This window comes from Lissotriton vulgaris, chromosome 4_1, assembly GCF_964263255.1.
Source record: "Lissotriton vulgaris chromosome 4_1, aLisVul1.2, whole genome shotgun sequence".
NCBI classification, from domain to species: domain Eukaryota; kingdom Metazoa; phylum Chordata; class Amphibia; order Caudata; family Salamandridae; genus Lissotriton; species Lissotriton vulgaris.
The window spans coordinates 35,573,632-35,594,672 of record NC_141691.1 but is presented as its reverse complement, the minus strand read 5'-3'; positions in this window follow the sequence as shown (position 1 = coordinate 35,594,672).

Here is a 21,041-nt window from a genome sequence, read left to right as displayed (position 1 = left end):
TCTTTCAATAGTCTAGTTAGAGATGTGCATCAAAACATGGTCTGTTCTCAATGTAACTCAGAAATGTTATCAACAATACTTATTCAAATATATGGAAAGTATGTAATTTTAATGTTCCAACCATGCAGAGCTGATGGTACAAAATTGATGACTTCAATTAAAAATGTTGTGGCTTCTCAAATATCAATTTCTAGAAGAACATTTGTAACTGTAGCAATTATCTTTCATAATGGTCCTTCCACAACATCAGTACATTACACAGCTTTTTTGCAATCTCCAACAGGCTGGACACACTGCAATGATAGTCAATTGACTTTTAAGAAACGTTTGCCTTTTGACTTACCAAATTCCTATCTGGTGTTTTTGCAACCCAAATTTCAGTAAAATTAATTGGTGTAGAAAGATTACTGCTGTTAAGAAAAGATACTCTGTTGTTCAGAAGTATCGTGTGAGTGACCAAATGTAAAAATGAAACTTGTATTTGGCATAGTGATAGTATCAGGAACAGGTTTAAGTAATGTTTGATGGTACAGAACACGTTGGAACTTTTGATTATAAAGCTTGGGAAAAGTTTGGTTAAGAGTACAATTAAGTAATTTGGGAAATAAGGACTTTACTCATACTATTTGGCCACGCGGAAAAGTATGAGAGAACAAAATGACTACTTGAGATAAAAGTTGTTAGAACATTCTTCGACGGAAGTTTATTGAGAGGTATTTAAAAGAAAGTGATATTGTTTTATTACTTTGTGATTGTTGAAGATGTAGTGTCCTTACACAAGAAATTGTGAATTAGAGAAAAACATTTAAGACATGTTTTTTTCAAATATTTACATTATGTATTCAAAAGTTGTATAGGTTTTTTAAACACAATCATTTTGATTGTGTTTTTTTTTTGTCCGCTGTCATATGATGAGTAGTATTGAACTCACTGCTTATAGTGAAAATCAACATATTCTGAGAACAGCAAAAATAAACCATATAACATATTGTACAAGTTATTTTGTTAGATTGTATTCAGAAATATTTATTATAACTGATTTGTTTATTCTCTTCCACAGATATTACCTTTATAAGGTGAGTACGACTAATAAAAAAACGTTTTCATTAGTTTTTTTATTTCTCTTTCTCCCTATACTTCCCTCTCTCTCTCTCTCTGTTACCCTTACTCCTTTCATCTCCTTTCTTTGTCATTGCCCTTCTCTTATGCTCACTCCCTTTAACTCATCCACATTGTGTCATTTACTTTTCTTTGCTCCTTCCCTGCGTCCTTTTTTGTCACCATTTCCTTCACTCCCTCTATCTCTTCACTTTCTTACTCCCGTCATTGCGTCACTTTTGTGATGCAGCAGCGGTGCAAAAGATGCGCCATGGTGCGGACTATTTACAACGTGACGCATCTGGGAGATGTTTCATGTTGTAAAGCCCTCCACTTTAAGGAGGCGTTCTGGTGCAGGGGGGACGTTGCTGTGCAGGAAAGTCTGCTAAAAGTGGATGAGTGATATCTACAAGATTTCACTTAATCACTTTTAGGCGAATGCTATGTCAAAACCCTGCGCCTGCTTCAAGCAGGCGTAATGCATGAAGGAGCATTTGTTGAATGGGCCCGCCAGGAGCATTGCTTGAGCTACATCGCTCATGCGATGCAACTTCAACAATGCAACACCTTTACGGCATAGATGCATCACGCATGTGTGCTGTTTTTGCCCCATGGTGTGCCACATTGTGAATGTGACACATCAATGGTGGCGCACGGGTGGTTTTTCTTATCGTAGTTTACTTGGCGCATTCTTGATGATTTGCAGAGATACACCATTTAACGTACATTAGCCCCCATGTTTTAGTCACTCTGGGGCATATTAACAAGATGTGGGTTAAAAAACGCACCTCGCACATCTTCTTATCTTATCTTATCTTATCGCCATCCCCGAAACACGTGTCCAGGGATGGCGAAGAAGGATACTTCGCGGAATACTAAACTACAGTGACCACAGTCCTTAGGGGCGATCCCGCTGGTGCGTGAGTGGTGTGCGACCCCAACCCCTTTTGAAATGTTTAAAGCTCCCTCGTGCTGTCGAGCCTGGGACCCCGCACCTGCGCGCCTGAGTGGTACTAGACCTGGTAATATTTGGCAGCCACCGGCAACCCCAGAAGATAAGAAGATGGCCTATTCCCTGCTGATGAGGGGTAAATACCCCGAAACACGTGTCCAGGGATGGCGAAGAAGGATACATCGCGGAATACTAAACTACACTGACCACAGTCCTTAGGGGCGATCCCGCTGGTGCGTGAGTGGTGTGCGACCCCACCCCCTTTTGAAATGTTTAAAGCTCCCTCGAGCTGTCGGGCTGACGAACCTGGGACCCCGCACCTGCGCGCCTGAGTGGTACTAGACCTGGTAATATTTGGCAGCCACCGGCAACCCCAGAAGATAAGAAGATGGTCTATTCCCTGCTGATGAGGGGTAAATACCCCGAAACACGTGTCCAGGGATGGCGAAGAAGGATACATTGCGGAATACTAAACTACACTGACCACAGTCCTTAGGGGCGATCCCGCTGGTGCGTGAGTGGTGTGCGACTCCACCCCCTTTTGAAATGTTTAAAGCTCCCTCGAGCTGTCGGGCTGACGAGCCTGGGACCCCGCACCTGCGCGCCTGAGTGGTACTAGACCTCATAATATTTGGCAGCCACCGGCAACCCCAGAAGATAAGAAGATGGCCTATTCCCTGCTGATGAGGGGTAAATACCCCGAAACACGTGTCCAGGGATGGCGAAGAAGGATACATCGCGGAATACTAAACTACACTGTCCACAGTCCTTAGGGGTGATCCCGCTGGTGCGTGAGTGGTGTGCGACCCCACCCCCTTTTGAAATGTTTAAAGCTCTCTCGAGCTGTCGGGCTGACGAGCCTGGGACCTTGCACCTGCGCGCCTGAGTGGTACTAGACCTGGTAATATTTGGCAGCCACCGGCAACCCCAGAAGATAAGAAGATGGCCTATTCCCTGCTGATGAGGGGTAAATACCCCGAAACATGTGTCCAGGGATGGCGAAGAAGGATACATCGCGGAATACTAAACTACACTGACCACAGTCCTTAGGGGCGATCCCGCTGGTGCGTGAGTGGTGTGCGACCCCACCCCCTTTTGAAATGTTTAAAGCTCCCTCGAGCTGTCGGGCTGACTAGCCTGGGACCCCGCACCTGCGCGCCTGAGTGGTACTAGACCTGGTAATATTTGGCAGCCACCGGCAACCCCAGAAGATAAGAAGATGGCCTATTCCCTGCTGATGAGGGGTAAATACCCTGAAACACGTGTCCAGGGATGGTGAAGAAGGATACATCGCGGAATACTAAACTACACTGACCACAGTCCTTAGGGGCGATCCCGCTGGTGTGTGAGTGGTGTGCGACCCCACCCCCTTTTGAAATGTTTAAAGCTCCCTCGAGCTGTCGGGCTGACGAGCCTGGGACCCCGCATCTGCGCGCCTGAGTGGTACTAGACCTGGTAATATTTGGCAGCCACCGGCAACCCCAGAAGATAAGAAGATGGCCTATTCCCTGCTGATGAGGGGTAAATACCCCGAAACACGTGTCCAGGGATGGCGAAGAAGGATACATCGCGGACTACTAAACTACACTGACCACAGTCCTTAGGGGCGATCCCGCTGGTACGTGAGTGGTGTGCGACCCCACCCCCTTTTGAAATGTTTAAAGCTCCCTCGAGCTGTCGGGCTGACGAGCCTGGGACCCCGCACCTGCGCGCCTGAGTGGTACTAGACCTGGTAATATTTGGCAGCCACCGGCAACCCCAGAAGATAATAAGATGGCCTATTCCCTGCTGATGAGGGGTAAATACCCCGAAACACGTGTCCAGGGATGGCGAAGAAGGATACATCGCGGAATACTAAACTACACTGACCACAGTCCTTAGGGGCGATCCCGCTGGTGCGTGAGTGGTGTGCGACCCCACCCCCTTTTGAAACATAATTTGCCTGTCTCATATTTGTAATAAGTTCTTCGTATTCAAAATATTACCAAATGTTCACGTTTCCAACACTACCCAGAGACGTTCTGGTGTCTTCATGCGCAAGTGTTTTAAAAACTGGTTGTCCTTTTACAGAAGTCAGTTGCAGTAGATCTAAAAAAAACTATGAAATGTTTTTCTCCAAATAACACGTCATTCTCTGTTTTAAGAATTTTCAGCATTCTTAAATGCACAAAGGCAAGCATCAAGTTTGATACCTTGCCTACCTCATAAATAATGAAAAGTTTAATTTTCTTCCAGACTCCTAAAACTTCACAACAAGCTTCTCCAGATAGCTTGTGGTATTCCAATTTGTTTACATGCTCTACTGGTAGTATTAGTAAACAATGTAAAGTAAGTCCTTTAATGTTGTGTTCTGCCAACCCAGTTGGAGCAGTGACAACACAAGACAAATGCAACTCCATTTTTTTCGGTCGATAACTTTTAATTACTTTAATTAAAAAACGTTTCCCTGTTCCAGTTTGTCCACTCACGCACATTCGGATAAGTTGAAATGATATGCATGAGCACTCTTTCTTTTCATGAAGTAATCCATGGCAATTCTGTTGTCTCACTTGCTCATATATTTGTTTCTGTTCAACATTTAGTTGTTCTTCCAAGTTTGATAAGTTTGTTACATCTTCTTGAGCTTGATGCATTGCTGTTTCCACCTCATTCATGGCGATTGCTGCTTCATTTTCAACACGAACTCTGGCTCACCGGAGGATCCAGGTCCCCCCTCCATTCTCAAAAATTTCTCGGATATTGTAAGTCCTAAACTTACAGATATTTTTAATGCCATGTTTTCATCTAACATTTTACCTTCCATTTGGAAGAAGGTGACTATAAAACCTCTTATTAAGAAGAGTTCCTTAGACCCTTCTATAGTCGCTAATTACCGCCCTATAGCTTGCCTCCCTCTCCCCACCAAAATTGTGGAAAAGATTATGAACACCCAAATCTCGGATTTCATAGATCAGAACAATTGCCTAGACAATTCACGATTTGGCTTTCGGAAAGGACATGGAATGGAAACAGCGCTTATCAAAGCTACAGATGAAGTCAGGATGACACTTGAAGGCGGAGGAGAAGCAGTGCTGATCCTGCTGGACCTGTCGGCTGCTTTTGACACTGTCGATCATTCCATCTTGATCGACCGTGTCGCAGCGGCAGGGATCACAGGTGGCGCTAAAGACCTTATCTCTTCTTTCCTCACTGATCGTGTGCAATCAGTCGCCTTTGGCAATTTTAACTCACCCCCTTTTACCCTTCCCTGTGGTGTCCCCCAGGGATCCTCGCTAAGTCCGACACTATTTAACATTTATGTGTCTGACTTGGCGAGGATCATAAAAATCCATCACCTGGCGGTGACATCCTACGCTGATGACACCCAGATTGTCCTGACCATTAATAAAAATGGAGATGAAGTGGCCTCCAATTTCAATCAGGGAATGTTAGCTATAAGTGACTGAATGTCTACAAACTGCCTGAAGCTAAATAAGCATGGGCGGAAAATCCGTTTCGCTCGCGGATTTTGCGGATTTTCGGTAAATTCGCAATCCGCGAGATTCGCGAATCTCCCGCAAAATCCGCAAATCCGCGAGCAGCGGATTTTGCTCGCACTGCTCGCGTGAGTTCGCGGCTTCCCAGTACAACTTCGCCCCCCGCGAATAAGCGCTAAATTGCAGAAATACGATTTTAGCAAAACTGAAACTACTTACCAGGTTCAAAAGTTCAGGCTCATCATTAGTAGCCATTTCCTGTAGTGCTTCCTGAGGGGCCCCTCCAGAGTTCAGTTGCCAGTTGCAACTATTATGTGACCCTGCTCTGAACCTCAGAATAGTTACACATATGCCACAAAGGTCCTGAATTACAGCTAAGGGAGACAAGCAGGAGCCAGGCTGGAAGTTCAAATCCATTAATCAGCCCCTAATTCATTATTGTCAGTTGGGGCAGGGCAGGTGTTGTAACTAATTTTGCAACTATGAAAGCACTTAGCAAGTGCAAAAGATCACTAATCAGGAAGAACTAAGGAAGCAGGTGCCAGCTAAAAAAATATTCTGTGACACATTAATCAGCCCCAAATTAATTCAGGTCACTTGAGGCAGGGAAGGTGTGCTTGCGTTGCCACAATAATGTACACTGACTGGACAACCAGAGGGTGCTTTGATGAAACAGAGGGTGGCATGGGTGGGCCAGAGGGTGGCATGAGTAGTCAGAGAGTGGCAGTGGTGACAGAGAGTGGCAGTGATGAAGACAAGTGTCCCAAACAGGCTGGACACGTAGAAACAACAAGTTCGCGAAACTTGCGACCCGACAGGTAAGTTCGCGTTTTGCGAAACTGTACAAAACCCTCGCGAACTGGCAGAAACCCGCACGAACACACAAAAAAAAAAAATCCGCAAATTTGCGAGAATTCGCGGATTTTGCCGATTGCGAGTTCGCAAATCCGCAAAATTCGCGAACGCGAGATTCGCAAAATTCGCCCATGTTTAAAGCTAAACTCCGATAAAACGGAGGTGATGGTGTTCGGCAATCTCTCCCAAACCTGGTCACCTACTTGGTGGCCTGCCACACTGGGACCACCCCCTTCCCCGGTGACCAAGGCAAGAAATTTAGGAGTCTTGTTGGACACTAAACTCACTTTTACGCACCATGTTAATGCGGTAGTATCATCCTCTTTTTACACCATGAGAATGATTAAAAAACTCTTACCTTATCTTTCCATGAACATGGCTAGATTCCTGGTTAGCGCTCTAGTTATGTATCGCATAGACTATTGCAATGCACTTCTAGTCAATGCTCAGGAAGGAGTCCTAAAAAAGCTACAGCTGGAGCAGAATGCTGCGGCCAGATTGATCACGGCCACCCCTAAATATGCCTCCATCTCTGGCATCATTCAACAGCTCCATTGGCTGCCAGTGAAGAAGAGAACTAAATTTAAAGCACTTTGTATCGCTTATAAGGCAATCAACTTTCAAGGCCCTGCCTTTTTAAAGGATGCACTCTGTCCATTTAATCCAGCTAGATCCCTTCGTTCTTCTTCAGCTGGTCTAATGCAGGTTCCCAGGGCCAAGAAGGTCTCTTGGGGAGACAGGTCCTTTATAGTGACCACTACCAAACTATGGAACAGTCTTCCAAGTTACATCAAAACCTGTTCTTCCCTTCTCTCTTTTCGTAAACAGATAAAGACCTGGTTGTTCAAACAATAACCACTCATGAACAACTTAACCTGGCTGCACTATTTATAACTACTCATGGATAAGTATAGTGTATACTCAGCCCCGAGACACCCTCGGGTATTTGTGCGCTTAACAAATTTCCTAAATAAATAAATAAAACAATTGGATGTCCTAGTCGATCTTGACTTTGACTGTTTTGAGAACTGTCTCTAGCAATCTCAGCTGTAATTGTAGCTTCTTGATCAATTTCCTCGTTCAACATTTTCACATAATTTACAAAAGCACTGCATTGTATGCTATCTTTACAAGCATTAAAGGAATATTCATAGCTCTGGAAATCTCCAAGTAATTCCAGTTCTGAACACCATGGTTTGAACAGTTAAAAAGGGCTAAATAGTCAAATTCCCTTTTATCTGCAGTGTCGCAACTCAGCTTTCTGTGATTAATCAAATTTCCATTTGTTTGTTTCACCAAACATCCTTCTGAACCAATGTATCCATATTTTCCATCATTGATGTTCTCTGTAGTATTCTGTTTAAAAGTGTAGTTTTGCAGAACTTCATAGAGACACATGTTCTCAAGATGATGACTTTTGTTTGGGAAATATGTGTCCAACATATTTGTTTTCAAAATATCTATACTTTCTGGATCTTTTTCTGCTAAATATTCAATTTCTTGTACAGATTTCCCTTTGCTGCAAGGCCTAGACTCACCCAAATGATTCTTCTAGATTTGGAGTATAGACTTGCAGATGATAACCGATCTGAGCATTCATATGCTCCAATTTCTTGATGGGATAACATCTTCAAACTGAAACTGCATAATTTGTCTTCTTGTGAGAAATCTCTTCCCACATATCTTTCAATTTCGTCTTTTCAGATTTTGTAATATAGGACGTTACATATCGAGCTACAGCAATGGAATTGTCCGCAACATACTGAATATCCATGTTAGCATTCTACATGGGCAAAATAACTGGGTTGTAGTCATTTATGTATTTTGACTCTTCATTTCTTCTTAAGTTGTAGGTATTTTTTGGAGACTTTCTTGTGATGGTATGTCACAAAGATGACATAAAACTGTTCACTCTTCTTTTGGATATTAAAGGACGTGTAAATGCAAAACGACATTTGGTGTAGAACTTATCCTTAGATTTGTACTTTCATCAACAGTATTTTCCACTTAACTTGTTTTCTTCTGTGCTTTTGGGTACAGCACATGTTGCATATTGTTCAAAAGAACTCAAAACAGTGTCATCCGTATCGGTTCCAAATGTGGGGCATCCTTAATCCATGACAGCATATGTATATGAGGAGGATTTTTTTTATTGCAGATAAAAGACATCAATCACTTAAACGTTTTAGTGTGGGAAATGTGTTTTCCTAAAATGTGTGCTTTTAAATAATTTGTCTAGAATCACACTGAACATCTGTGTTAATTAAGGAATTATAGTTGCAGCTTTTTCCATAATCTTCACAGTTTCTGCTGACAGTCTACCTCTCTCTCCTTATACTGTCTCCTCTCTTGTGATATTTTCCCTCTTTCTTTATTTTCATTTGTCTTTCGTTATAGTGCTGCTTGTTCTCACAGATTCTTCTGTACTCTTAGTGTGTTCCCATGCTCATTGTCTCCTCTGTCTCTTAATAGTACCCCTTCTTTTTATAATCCGTTGTGTGATCTTTTAATCCTCTCTCTCTCAATATACCTCCCTCTGCCTGCACCTTCTATCCTCTGTCTGCACTATATCTCTCTTTGTCAACACCATCTCCCTACAGCCTGTATCATCTCTCTCTCTGCCTTCACGATCTCTCCTTGTGCCTGCACCATCTCCCCCTCAACCTGCACCATCTCACCCTCTGCCTGAACCATGTCCCTCTCTTCCTGCACTTTCTCATCCTCTGCCTGCACCATCTCTCTCTCTGCGCATCATCTCCCCCTCTGTATACACCATCTCTCCTCCTCCTGTAACATCACTACCTCTGTCTGCATCATCTCCGCTTTGTGTATGTGAATGCTGGGAGATACCACAGGTTCCTCTCATGTGCACTGTCAATTACACTTTTACTCTGGGGGCGCATACAAGGGGCCCACTCAGTAGAGACCGCATGCATTTCTGTGACGGTATTGTTGCTACGGAAAGGCACCTGCAGAGGCCCATTATGATATGTCTGGCGGTGTGTATTAGACGCCACTACCATGTTAAACCCTTACCGCCCCGGTCCTAAGGTGACCGGGGCAGAAGAGCGGTAGACGGTCTTTGCCACTGCTGTGGAGCTGTCAGCCATGGCGGGGGGTCATTCTGGTTGGGGTTCATTTTGGTTGGGATTGCAGGTGGATTGCCCTCACCAGGTTGGCGGTGGGTATTGCAGTCTGGTGGGGGGGCAATCTGCCCGCCATCGTAATGGGCCCGTTAGTGTCTCACAGTCCTCACAGTTCTCATTGTCTTGTCTGTCTCCTAATAGTCACACTTCTGTTTAAACTCCCTTGTCTAACCTTTTTTATACTGTCCCCCTGTCTACTCATACTCTGTATCTGTCTTCTTATACTCTCCCTTCTCTCCTCATACAGCTACCTTTTTCCTCATAATCCTCATTATCTCTTCATATTTTCCAGTCTTGTCATACTCTATTTATACCCTTATACTGCATTGTCTGCTTATATCCTCTTTTCTATTTATATTTCATATTGTCTTGTAGTCTTTTTTCTCTTGTTGCAAGTCCTTCTATTTTCATATTGTTATGTTTGTTGCATAATCTGTCCTGTCTTCTTATAAGTAATATAATAGTGTATTTGACATAATTTATTTTTCTAAAGTGATATATATTTTTTATAATAGAATCTTTTGGTCACCACTGAAAAACATCATCATGCCTTCCAAAACAGAGAAGAAGAAAGGACGAAAGAAAGCAGCGTATTTAAAGAGGACTCATCTACAACATTTACCTGAAGATCAATGTAGTAACAAAAAGAAAAAAAGTTCTGGTAAGAAAACTAAGACTTTTCTACGAAGACTGACAACCCCTAACAGAAGTGTGCGCAAAGTAAACAATACTGTGACTGGTTCTGCAACTAAGAGAAAAAACAAGAGTCATGGAACAACTTCAGAAAAAAATGTATATAGTAAAAGAAGGATCAATCAATTTAACGACATAAGAAGGAAGATGTTTTATGATAGAATTTTGTTCAATTTGACTAAGTTAATAAAGAGTTGTAACAAGAAAACCACATTTTATAATGTAGTTGAGAAAGCTTTTGAATTACAAAAAAATGTTGTTTTCGTAATCAATAGAATTTGATCACTAGATAAGCCAATCCATTTAATGAGGAACAAAAGTAAGTGGAGAAGAGTCATTAACAGAACTAATTTTTCTGAAGTTTTTTTGGGTGAATGGAAACATAGTTTAAGTTCTGAGCCTTTTTTTTAATAAGGAGAGTTATCTTCAGAGTAATGACTTGTTGCATGCAGTTGACTCTACAGGTTGTGCTTATGAGGTTAAAAATGGTTGTCCTATTGAGAAAGAGAAAATTGTTCCTAGAAATGCAGAAGAGGTGTTAGCTGATGAGGTATTAGGGAGAAGGCCTAACGCTCCAGTGTACACTTGGAATTGCAGTAGTATTTGTAGTGTATGGCAGGAATCTATTGATTTTTTACGCAATTTCTTATGTAACTATACTAAGTAACTATACTATATAGCAAAGATTAAGATGTTTCAAGGATTAGACCCTTGCAGAGTGAGAGAAAATACTGGTTTGCAAGGAAATTCTTTGGCTTGTTTTTCTAAAAAACTTTGTAGAAGTGTTTTTCACTATTTCAGGATGTTGGCAGTACATCATACTGAAATGAGGAAATTAGTCAGAACGTTGTATTATGCAAAAAGTCAAGCTCTAATTTTAAAAAAGTTGAACAGTGCTTTTTTGCATGGATCTGTGTCAGATGTAAAGAACGTTTGTGATGAAAGTCAGGTTAGTTACTTTGGTGCAGAAGAAGATAGTGCAGAAATTGCTACGTTAGTAGAAGGAAATGTAGAAGAAAATGTACAACATTGCTGTACAGAAAAATTTGAGCAGGAAATTACAAAGTTCAAGGTGGTTTCAGGTGAAACACCAAATTATTCTTGTATTTGTTGTCGACGTACTCATTATAAAAATCAGACTAGGACTGTTGATCTGTATTTAAAATGTGAAAAGGAAAATAATAAGGAATGGATGGAATTTGTAACTTATTTGTTGGTCGAGAATACTTTTGATTTGGGTTGTGATCAGCGTATTTGTAAATATTGTTATAACAAATTAGATGAGAATAAAATGCCTGCTCGAGCTGTGGATAATATTTTGAGTTGGTAAATATTCCTTCTGAACTGGTGGATTTAAATACTAGTGAGTCTATTCTTATTCAATGTGTGCATCCTTTTCAGGCTATAGTTTGCATGGAGCCTAAAACAGGGAAATTGCCTCCTTCAGGTTTACAGAGAGGATTAAAGGGAAGAGTTGTGTATTTGCCATTAGATTTAAAGAAAAATATTGAAACAGTTGGTGTAGAATATGTAGAAGATGAACCTTTAGTTATTCTTGTTAATGGCGTTCCTACTAAGAGTAAGAAAATCTGGCAGGAATTAGTGGATGTTAGGAAAGTGAAAAAGGCAACGTTGTATCTGATAAAAAAGAATCAATATTTTAAAGATGTATTTATGAGTGAAGAAGAAATAACTGTTGAAGAAGATAATGACTTGCCATCTGGACAAATTGAAAAAGTGGATGTGTCCAGAACTGAAGAAATCTACAAACATTACAGTGTTCATCCACTGCATTCCAAAGACGTGATGGGGAATACTATGGAGTTATTTCAAATGAAAGAAGCAAAGAGAAATCCCATTAGTGTATGGGAAAAAAGTTTGGAAGCTCATTGTTTCCCTCATTTGTTTCCCACAGGAAAAGGAGGACGATATGATGACCGACCTGTGCAGATTCCTGCATCCGAAGACCGGACATTAAGATTGTATGCAGAAGATCCAAGATTTCGACAATGTATTCCGTATTTGTTTCATCTTTTGTTTGAGAGTGATTTGTCTGGACTTTCTTATGCAGTAAACCATATATTGAAAACAGGTGTACATCTGCAAAATGTTTCAGCAAAGGACTTCATGTATAAAGTACACCAGAAAGGAAATGTTTTGGAATCTCAGCTAATTAATCTCATGGCATGTCAGCGTGGTGCTAATGAGTACTGGTACCGTCATCATGGAGAACTTAAATGTATGCCAAGGAATTTAGGAACTCCTACATGGTTCCTTACTCTAAGCTGTGCTGAATATGCTTTGGATGATTTACTTCAATTTCTTCGAGAGGCAAATCCAAATATACTAAATATTGAATACAAGACACCTGAGGAATTGTGCTTTTTGAATCCAGTTAATGTATGCAGATATTTCAATCATAGATTTGAAGCTATGATGTCTTTTATCACCAATAAAAAAAATCCTCCTCTTGGAGAGGTTGTGGACTTCTTTTGGAGAAAGGAGTATCAAGCAAGTGGTGCTCCTCACATACACATGCTAATATTGATCAAAGATGCTCCTAAATTTGGAACAGATTTAGATGATATTGTGTTATCTTTTGTTGAAGAATACACTACATGTGATATACCGAAAAGTACACAGGATAAGGACTTAAGACAACAAGTCTTACGATTCCAAAGCCATTGTTGTGGTAAATACAAATCTAAGGACGAATTCTACACCAAATGTCGTTTTGGATTTCCACGTCCAGTAATATTGAAAGGAAGAGTGAACAGTTTTATGTCATCTTTGCGACATACTATCACAAGAAATTCTCCTAAAAATACCTACAATTTAAGAAGAAATGAAGATTCAAAATACATAAATGACTATAACCCAGTCATTTTGTCCATGTGGAATGCTAACATGGATATTCAATATGTTGCAGACAATTCCATTTCTGTTGCTCGATATGTAACATCGTACATAACGAAATCAGAAAAGACATAATTGAAGGAAATGTGTGAAGAGATTTCCCACGAGAAGAGTCTAAGTAAGAAATTATATACTTAGAGTTTAAAGATGTTATCTCATCGAGAAATTGGAGCATATGAATGCTCGGATCGATTATCATCTGCAAGTCTATATTCCAAATCTAGAAGAATCATTTGGGTGAGTCTAGGTCTTGCTGCAACACGAAACCGTGTACTTAAAACTGTACAAGAAATTGAATATTTAGCTGAAAAGGAGCCAGAAAGTACAGATATTGTGAAAGTAAAGTAAAGTTTTTATTGCGCAATTAATTAAAATCATTGCAATGTACACACACTAGGATGACCGTTACGTATTGAGGATGAAAAGATACACAGAACAAATAAAAACAGAAAAATTATAAATTAATGAAAAAGACGTGTAATAATGTCACCGGGAGATCAAATCAAACTGGGTCAGAAAACAAATTATGAGAATTTATTTCTAGGATAAACTTAACAAAACGAGCCGCCAACCGCAGAGAGTCTCCCCTCATGCAAGCGTCTAGTGATTCCTGGCAGGTCCTGATGTTAAGAAGAAGCCAAATGGGACGCAACCAGAAGTTTCTTTGGACTCAGAGTTTTTGGCAAATGCACAGTATGTGGATAAGGTTTTCTTCCTCTTGCTTGCAAAAGCGGCATTGAGACGATGCCTTTTTCCTATACCCCTGACCAAATTTGTATGCCATCAGCAGGATTAAACCAAAACGGAATTACATTAATTGAAGTTTTATATGTACTTTCATAGGAGCTGCCAGAAATAACGGAAGAATTTTCTGGGTGTATAATTTAGAGACCCAGGGGCCATGAAAGAGCTGGGTGACCCGTTGCTCGTCGTGGTCGCTTGATAGAGTTTTTGCTTGTTTGGTTAGAAGTTTTGTTTTCGCAGCAATGGGCAGCGGGGATGACCATATGTCCTTTGCTTTGAGAAATTCTAGACATGATGTCAGATATTTGTTCCACTGTGTTTTGTGGTTGCTGAAGACTAACCATAGACAGCTCTTTAAGGAGTGAGGGCTAGTGTGCTTTGTTTTTAGACAATAGTCATTGTAGCGTGCACTCATTAAATAGATATTGTGAAAACAAATATGTTGGATACATATTATCCAAACAGAAGTCATTATCTTGAGAATATTTGTCTCTATGAAGTGCAGCAAAACTATATTTTCAAACGGAATATTACAGAAAACATCAATAATGGTATATATGCCGTGTTTGGTTCTGGAGGATGTCTGGTGAAACAAAGAAGAGGACATTTGATTAATCACCATAAACTGAGTTGTGAAACGCCTGACATAAGGGAATTTTACTATTTAGCTCTTTTGCAACTTTTCAAGCCATGGTATTCAGAATTAGATTACTTGGAGATTTAAAGAGCTATGAAGATTCCTTCAATGCAACTAAAGATACTATAGAATGTCCTGTTTTTGCAAATTATGTGAAAATGCTGAACGATGAAATTGAGCAAGAAGCTGCAATAGCAGCTGAGATTGAGTACTATAAGGAGAGACACTGGCTGAATTCTTAATTGGTTGACATTTACTTTAGTGAATGGATTACTACATGGTACTGAAAGAGTCACTATGGCATTGCAATAGCAGCCACACTGTGTTTGCTGGAGTGTATGGATAGTGAGTGGGACATTGTAGGCCAGATATACAAGTGTGAAGGTGGTTAGGCTACTACATGTATAATGCATAGGAGTTTCAAGTACTGCGTACCCTAAAGCATGACTCACTGCAAGAGTACATGTACTTATGTGTCCGCAAACACATCAACCAAAAAAAATCATTCCCTCTCAATTTTGCCAAATGGACACTGTCTCACAGTGTAATTCTAGACAAATAACAGTATTTATTACACTTCACTGAAAGAGTCCCTATGGGATTGCAGGAGCACTCACACATTGTTTACTGGAGTGTATGGATCCTAACTGCCGAGTTGTAGGCCTGAATCACGAGTGTGAAAGTGATTACTGAACAGATTGACACCATTTAAGCAAAAGGCACGAGTCTGAACTGAGGACTACCTCTTTGCCAAATTTGGAGTCATTCTGTTGAGCAGTTCGGGCTGTAGCTGCAGCTAAAGGGCCTATGGGAAATTGCATGGGGAAAACACATTTTGGGACGCCCTTTTTCCTCAGCCCCCGCAACACAAATTATCCAGAGACTTTCAGTATAGGAGGGGACTCGAGCTGACCGTATGTTTTTGACATTTCACGAAGATTCGTCAACCGGCGCCAAAGTTATTGGGAATAGAATGTTGCGGATTTCCTATGGAAAATGGGTCCTAACTATAACTACCTACTGGTGGTCGCCAGTAGGTAATATATATATACTATCTACCGGCGGTCACCAGTAGATAGTTATAGTTAGGATCTAGTTTCCATAGGAAAAGAGTTTATCGTTTTCACAATAACTTTGGCGCCAGATGACAAACCTTCATGAAATTTTCAAAACTAGTGGGGCCCCCCCAAGCAGCTCATGTCTTAAAATTTTCGGAGTTATTCACTTCTTTAGACACGGCTACAGCTCGAACTGCTGAACAGAATTACACCAAATTTGGCAAAAAGGTAGCACTTGATTTAGAAAGAGACCTTTTTGTTAAATGGTGTAAATTTTCCAGAGAAATTAAAACAAAAGTGGTCAGAAAATCAATTTCCCATAGGAAACTTTAGACCTTTTTCTTAAATGGTGTAAATCCGTTCAGTAGTTGCTGAGAAAATCAAAAAATAAAGGTTTTGAAATCTTGTGGCGCGGTGGATCCGCGGACCCTCCTGACCACAAGCTTTATTCTAATAGGCTGTCAACACTCCAAACCAGGAAGTGTTGGTAGCCATATTGTGCCTCGGTAGAACTGAGCCACAAGAAAACAGGAAAACAAAGGTGAAAAAAAAAGAAAAGGGGAAGGGTAGAAACACCCTGACCCCCCAGGCCTGCTCAGAGGGGCCCACAAGGACCCCCAGGGCTAAAAAAAGCATTTTTTTTTAAAACAGTAGAACTGCGGAATGCAAGCTGGGTGCGCGGATCTTGTTGAACATTTTTTAAAAAACAAAGCGAGGGCTTCCTCATTATGTTAATATTAAGCCCCTGGGTGCGCCAGGTCCCGGGGCAATTTTGGAAATGTATAGCGGGAGCCCACAGGGACCCTCGCAGCCCATGGGATTACTGGCTCCTCGGGGCTCTCTTGTTTAAAATAAAAATACCTGTGTGGGGGGCTCAAGCCCCTCACTCCACCCAGGGACCTCCACCTCCCCAGGGTACTAACTGTTCAAATGTGGACTCCCGAGCCCCGGTGACCCCCACCTCCCCGGGGCTTTGGAATAGTTGGGAGGGGGGCTGTACAGCCCCCCTCCTGGAGCCTTCGATGGTCCTGGGGGGTGCCCCGCTTCTAGAGCCTTCGATGGCCCTGGGGACCGCCACCCCCCGGGGCCATCGCCTGCAGTGTCCTGGGGTGCCCACTCCTGAGACACTGCTGTTTGCTATGGTAGGGCGGGAGCATGTCTCCTGCCCTACTGTAGCAAACTCTGGTTTTGATTTTGGAAGAGAGAGCAGGGAAACATGCTCTCTCATCCAAAATCCAAAGCAGATTGCTTTTCCACATAGGGAGCTGCATGTTACCAGTTCCCCATATGGAAAAGCAATGCCGGCTCCCGCAGGGGGCGGGGACTTGGCAGGACTGTGGGGCCATAAGGGCTCCCCCCATGGTCCCCAACGAAGTGGCTAGGCTCCGGGGATGGGGTTCCCGGGGCAAATATAAATCACTGGTATCACTGGTAAGAGCGGTTTTTTTGTGAAAAATTCAGAATCGCGACCCTAGCTCGTTACTCAATGCGGCCCCCTGGTGTGAACGCGAGGGGTGCGCCGCTCTCAGCGCAGCCCACTGGTGTAAACACAAGGGTTGAGAGGCTCCCAGCACGGCCCCCCGGGGTGAACGCGAGTGGTTTGCAACTCCCAGTGTGGCCCCTGGTGTGAACGCAAAGGGTGCGTGACTCCCAGCACAGCTCCCTGGTGTAAACGTGAGTGGTGCACAACTCCCAGTCGTGCTGGGTGCTCGAATCACAGCAAAAAGATTTAAGATTTTTTAATTTTAAACCTAGGTTATATGTTAGGATCTTGGATAGCTCTAAAAAGAGCCCTTGTGTTTATTGTGAGATTTTTGTAGCTACAGGTAAGTGCTGTTGCAGAGTCTTACATTGTTGAGAAGGACTCTGTTTCCCTTATCTATCAAGTGTCGACCATCACTCCTGTAGATACCATCCATATCAAAATGCAGATTATTGTTGTATATGGTCCCTATACTGTTGGAGTACACAAAGGCAGTTTGGGGGGAAAAGCAACATCAATTCTGCAAGATGTCCTTCATTAGAATTTCCAGACCTACCCCAGTCAATGTGCCTAGGTCATTGCCACCAAAGTGCACAATCATGGTCAGGTGGTTGGAGATGCAAAAATGTTTTAACCAATGGCATCAATTGGTGCCAATTTAATCCTCTCTGTCCAATCCATTTAATGTCTACATTTTGCAAAGCTAGCTCTTTGTCAATACCTCTGCTTCTCTGCGCACAACCCTTGCGAATCAATTTCCCTCTGTGCCTGACTGTGTTAATCGCCAATGTATGACTTACACTAGCCGCATAAAACTAAGTGTGGACTGCAAACACGTTAACACTTATGAGCATGCGCCTATTGCCCAAGTGCAAAGTCTTTAAAGTTCACACTGATTCTGTTACCAATTCACGCCACTGGGAACATTTACGTACACACACATACAAAAACCTTGTTGTGGTCTACAAACACAGTAATGCATATGCGCAGGCGCCCACTGCCCAACAATGTTGAGGTTTTAATGTTCAGATTGACTCTTCCCCGAATATGCACTGCTGGGAGCATATGTATATACACACATAGACATAAGCCTTGTTGTGCACTACTCTAGTGTCGAACTCCAGGCATGCGCACATCCTCATGCGCCCCTCGAGCTCCAGTCACTTACACAGATGGGACTTGCAGTCCCAGTGAGCATGCGTTCTCCCTTCACGCTACGGAACGCAAATATAGTCCCGCCTTCCGTCTTCCGCTTCCATGAATGCCGCAGTTACTCCTTGACAGACTAAGGCGAGGACCTGGAGGGTACTAGGAGCCTTCGACTATGGCAATTTAGTAAGTACTTTGAGCCCCCCCCCCCTGACCCCGACATCCTAACACAACCCCACCCCAATTTCCAATGAATTACCAGCAAGATGATGGCCTTCATTGTAAATGTCCCCTGTATTATTTAATTTTTTACATCCCGGTTGAAGAGTACTATATCTAGTGAGTATATGTGGCTTGACATGGCAACCACCTAGTAAATGTTTTCCCTCCATTGTTTTTTGACTTGATACACAGCAGTAATTGTAAACAGTTAGCCTTGATTTACTTCTCTACATGGATGTTTTAAATATGCCACCCAAAAACGGAAATAGAACCTCGAGGACCTAACTAAATAAGATTAGATTTTTCATCAGGCTACCAATCCCTTCACAACTACCCGTCGACTAGAGGTCGGGACACGCCCACGAGGAACATCATTGAAAACAATGGGGTAAACCCAAGAAATCAATAGGACCTGGGTAACTGTATATATATAAAGAAAATGGTCCTAGATATAAATTTTAAACACAATTAATGATGTGAATATTATTTCTTCACAGTCAACAAAAAGTCAGACTAAATCTGAACATACAAAACACATGGAGATGTATTATTAGCTTGATTCAGCTAAAAAATACAGGAGACCCAACACAACAGTGTATACAACAATTTCTACTGCAGTTTATTTACAAATTCATAAAATTTCCACAGAAAGAGAAGGGAAGGAAAGGAAATGGTGCTCAAGTAAAAGGAGGGTGTAAATATAGATTTGGAAGTAGTTTAGTGCAACAGAGAGATTATTTGTACACTGCACAGGTTAAGCCTACCCATTCACAATCTATATACAATATTATACAAGGGGACAGGAAGGGGCAGGTGTAGGCTTTAAGGAAGTAACAGGGGGGGATCGTCGACGTTTCGACCCTGGCGCAAAAAGGGAAAGTCACGACCTCTGCTGCGGGTCTTCTTCAGGACGGTGGTAGGGACAGGGGGCGGGGAGGCACCAATTAAAATTGGAAGGGTGTCGCAATTTCCAGATCAGTTGGGCGATGCACCTCGAGATGAGAATTTCTGCTCAGAGTAGGGAATCAATCCAACAATATTAGGTACACAGCGGGCAGTCGTAATCAACCGTGCCTAGTCCAGTAACACGGGAGACATGGTACCGATGGTCAAAAGGCGAGAAAGGAACTGATTTAGGTTCAAGTGAATCTTGAATTAATAGCGTTAGCCCCAAATGTATAGAGACGGGGGGCTGCCAAACCGCTGTTCGCAAGGGAATTCGAAGTGTATTCAGGCAGCTTCCGCGACCGGCTGGAACCAGCCGGTCGCGGAAGCTGCCTGACCATCGGTACCATGTCTCCCGTGTTACTGGACTAGGCACGGTTGATTACGACTGCCCGCTGTGTACCTAATATTGTTGGATTGATTCCCTACTCTGAGCAGAAATTCTCATCTCGAGGTGCATCGCCCAACTGATCTGGAAATTGCGACACCCTTCCAATTTTAATTGGTGCCTCCCCGCCCCCTGTCCCTACCACCGTCCTGAAGAAGACCCGCAGCAGAGGTCGTGACTTTCCCTTTTTGCGCCAGGGTCGAAACGTCGACGATCCCCCCCTGTTACTTCCTTAAAGCCTACACCTGCCCCTTCCTGTCCCCTTGTATAATATTGTATATAGATTGTGAATGGGTAGGCTTAACCTGTGCAGTGTACAAATAATCTCTCTGTTGCACTAAACTACTTCCAAATCTATATTTACACCCTCCTTTTACTTGAGCACCATTTCCTTTCCTTCCCTTCTCTTTCTGTGGAAATTTTATGAATTTGTAAATAAACTGCAGTAGAAATTGTTGTATACACTGTTGTGTTGGGTCTCCTGTATTTTTTAGCTGAATCAAGCTAATAATACATCTCCATGTGTTTTGTATGTTCAGATTTAGTCTGACTTTTTGTTGACTGTGAAGAAATAATATTCACATCATTAATTGTGTTTAAAATTTATATCTAGGACCATTTTCTTTATATATACACGAGGAACATGGCGGCGGGCTGAGAGCCGGTCGCGGCAGCACCGAGGAGTTTCCCAATGACTGGGCTTAAGGTCGGGTTTTAGCAAGAGGCTTCGAGTTCCCTATGTTAAGGTAAGAGGCAGATGTTTTATGTCCCGAAATTATCACTGGTTAGACTAAGCCGGCTCCTCTTTCTTTTGCGAGGTTAAAGGCCGGCCGGATACGCGAGGACTATAGCAGTCGGCGCTAGGACCTGCGCTCGCCTAGACCTGCATGACTTGGGAGGCATTGCTTTCTCTGGGACAACGCCGGCGGTGTTTATAGATCAGATCAAGTTCTGCTATATTCCAGCTCCAGCTCAGAGGCCCAGCGTGCAAAGGACCCCGGAATGTTTTACCCGGCAAGCTGTACAACTACCTTGCGGTAAGGTGGGGAGAAAAGGGGGGATTAGTAATAAATCCTCCGCTTTTGTTAAGGAGGCAGGGTTATATGGAGCGGATATCATTAAAGGTCCCTGCCAAGAATTATTTTTTTAAGGAGGCCCCTAAAATCGTGGAGAACTCTTTAGATTTAGACGTTGTATCAGAGCAGGTGCAGGAAGTATCAGAGCCTGTTGCAGCAGTCTTAGTTAAAAGAACAGCAGCAACTGCAGTAACTACGCCTGG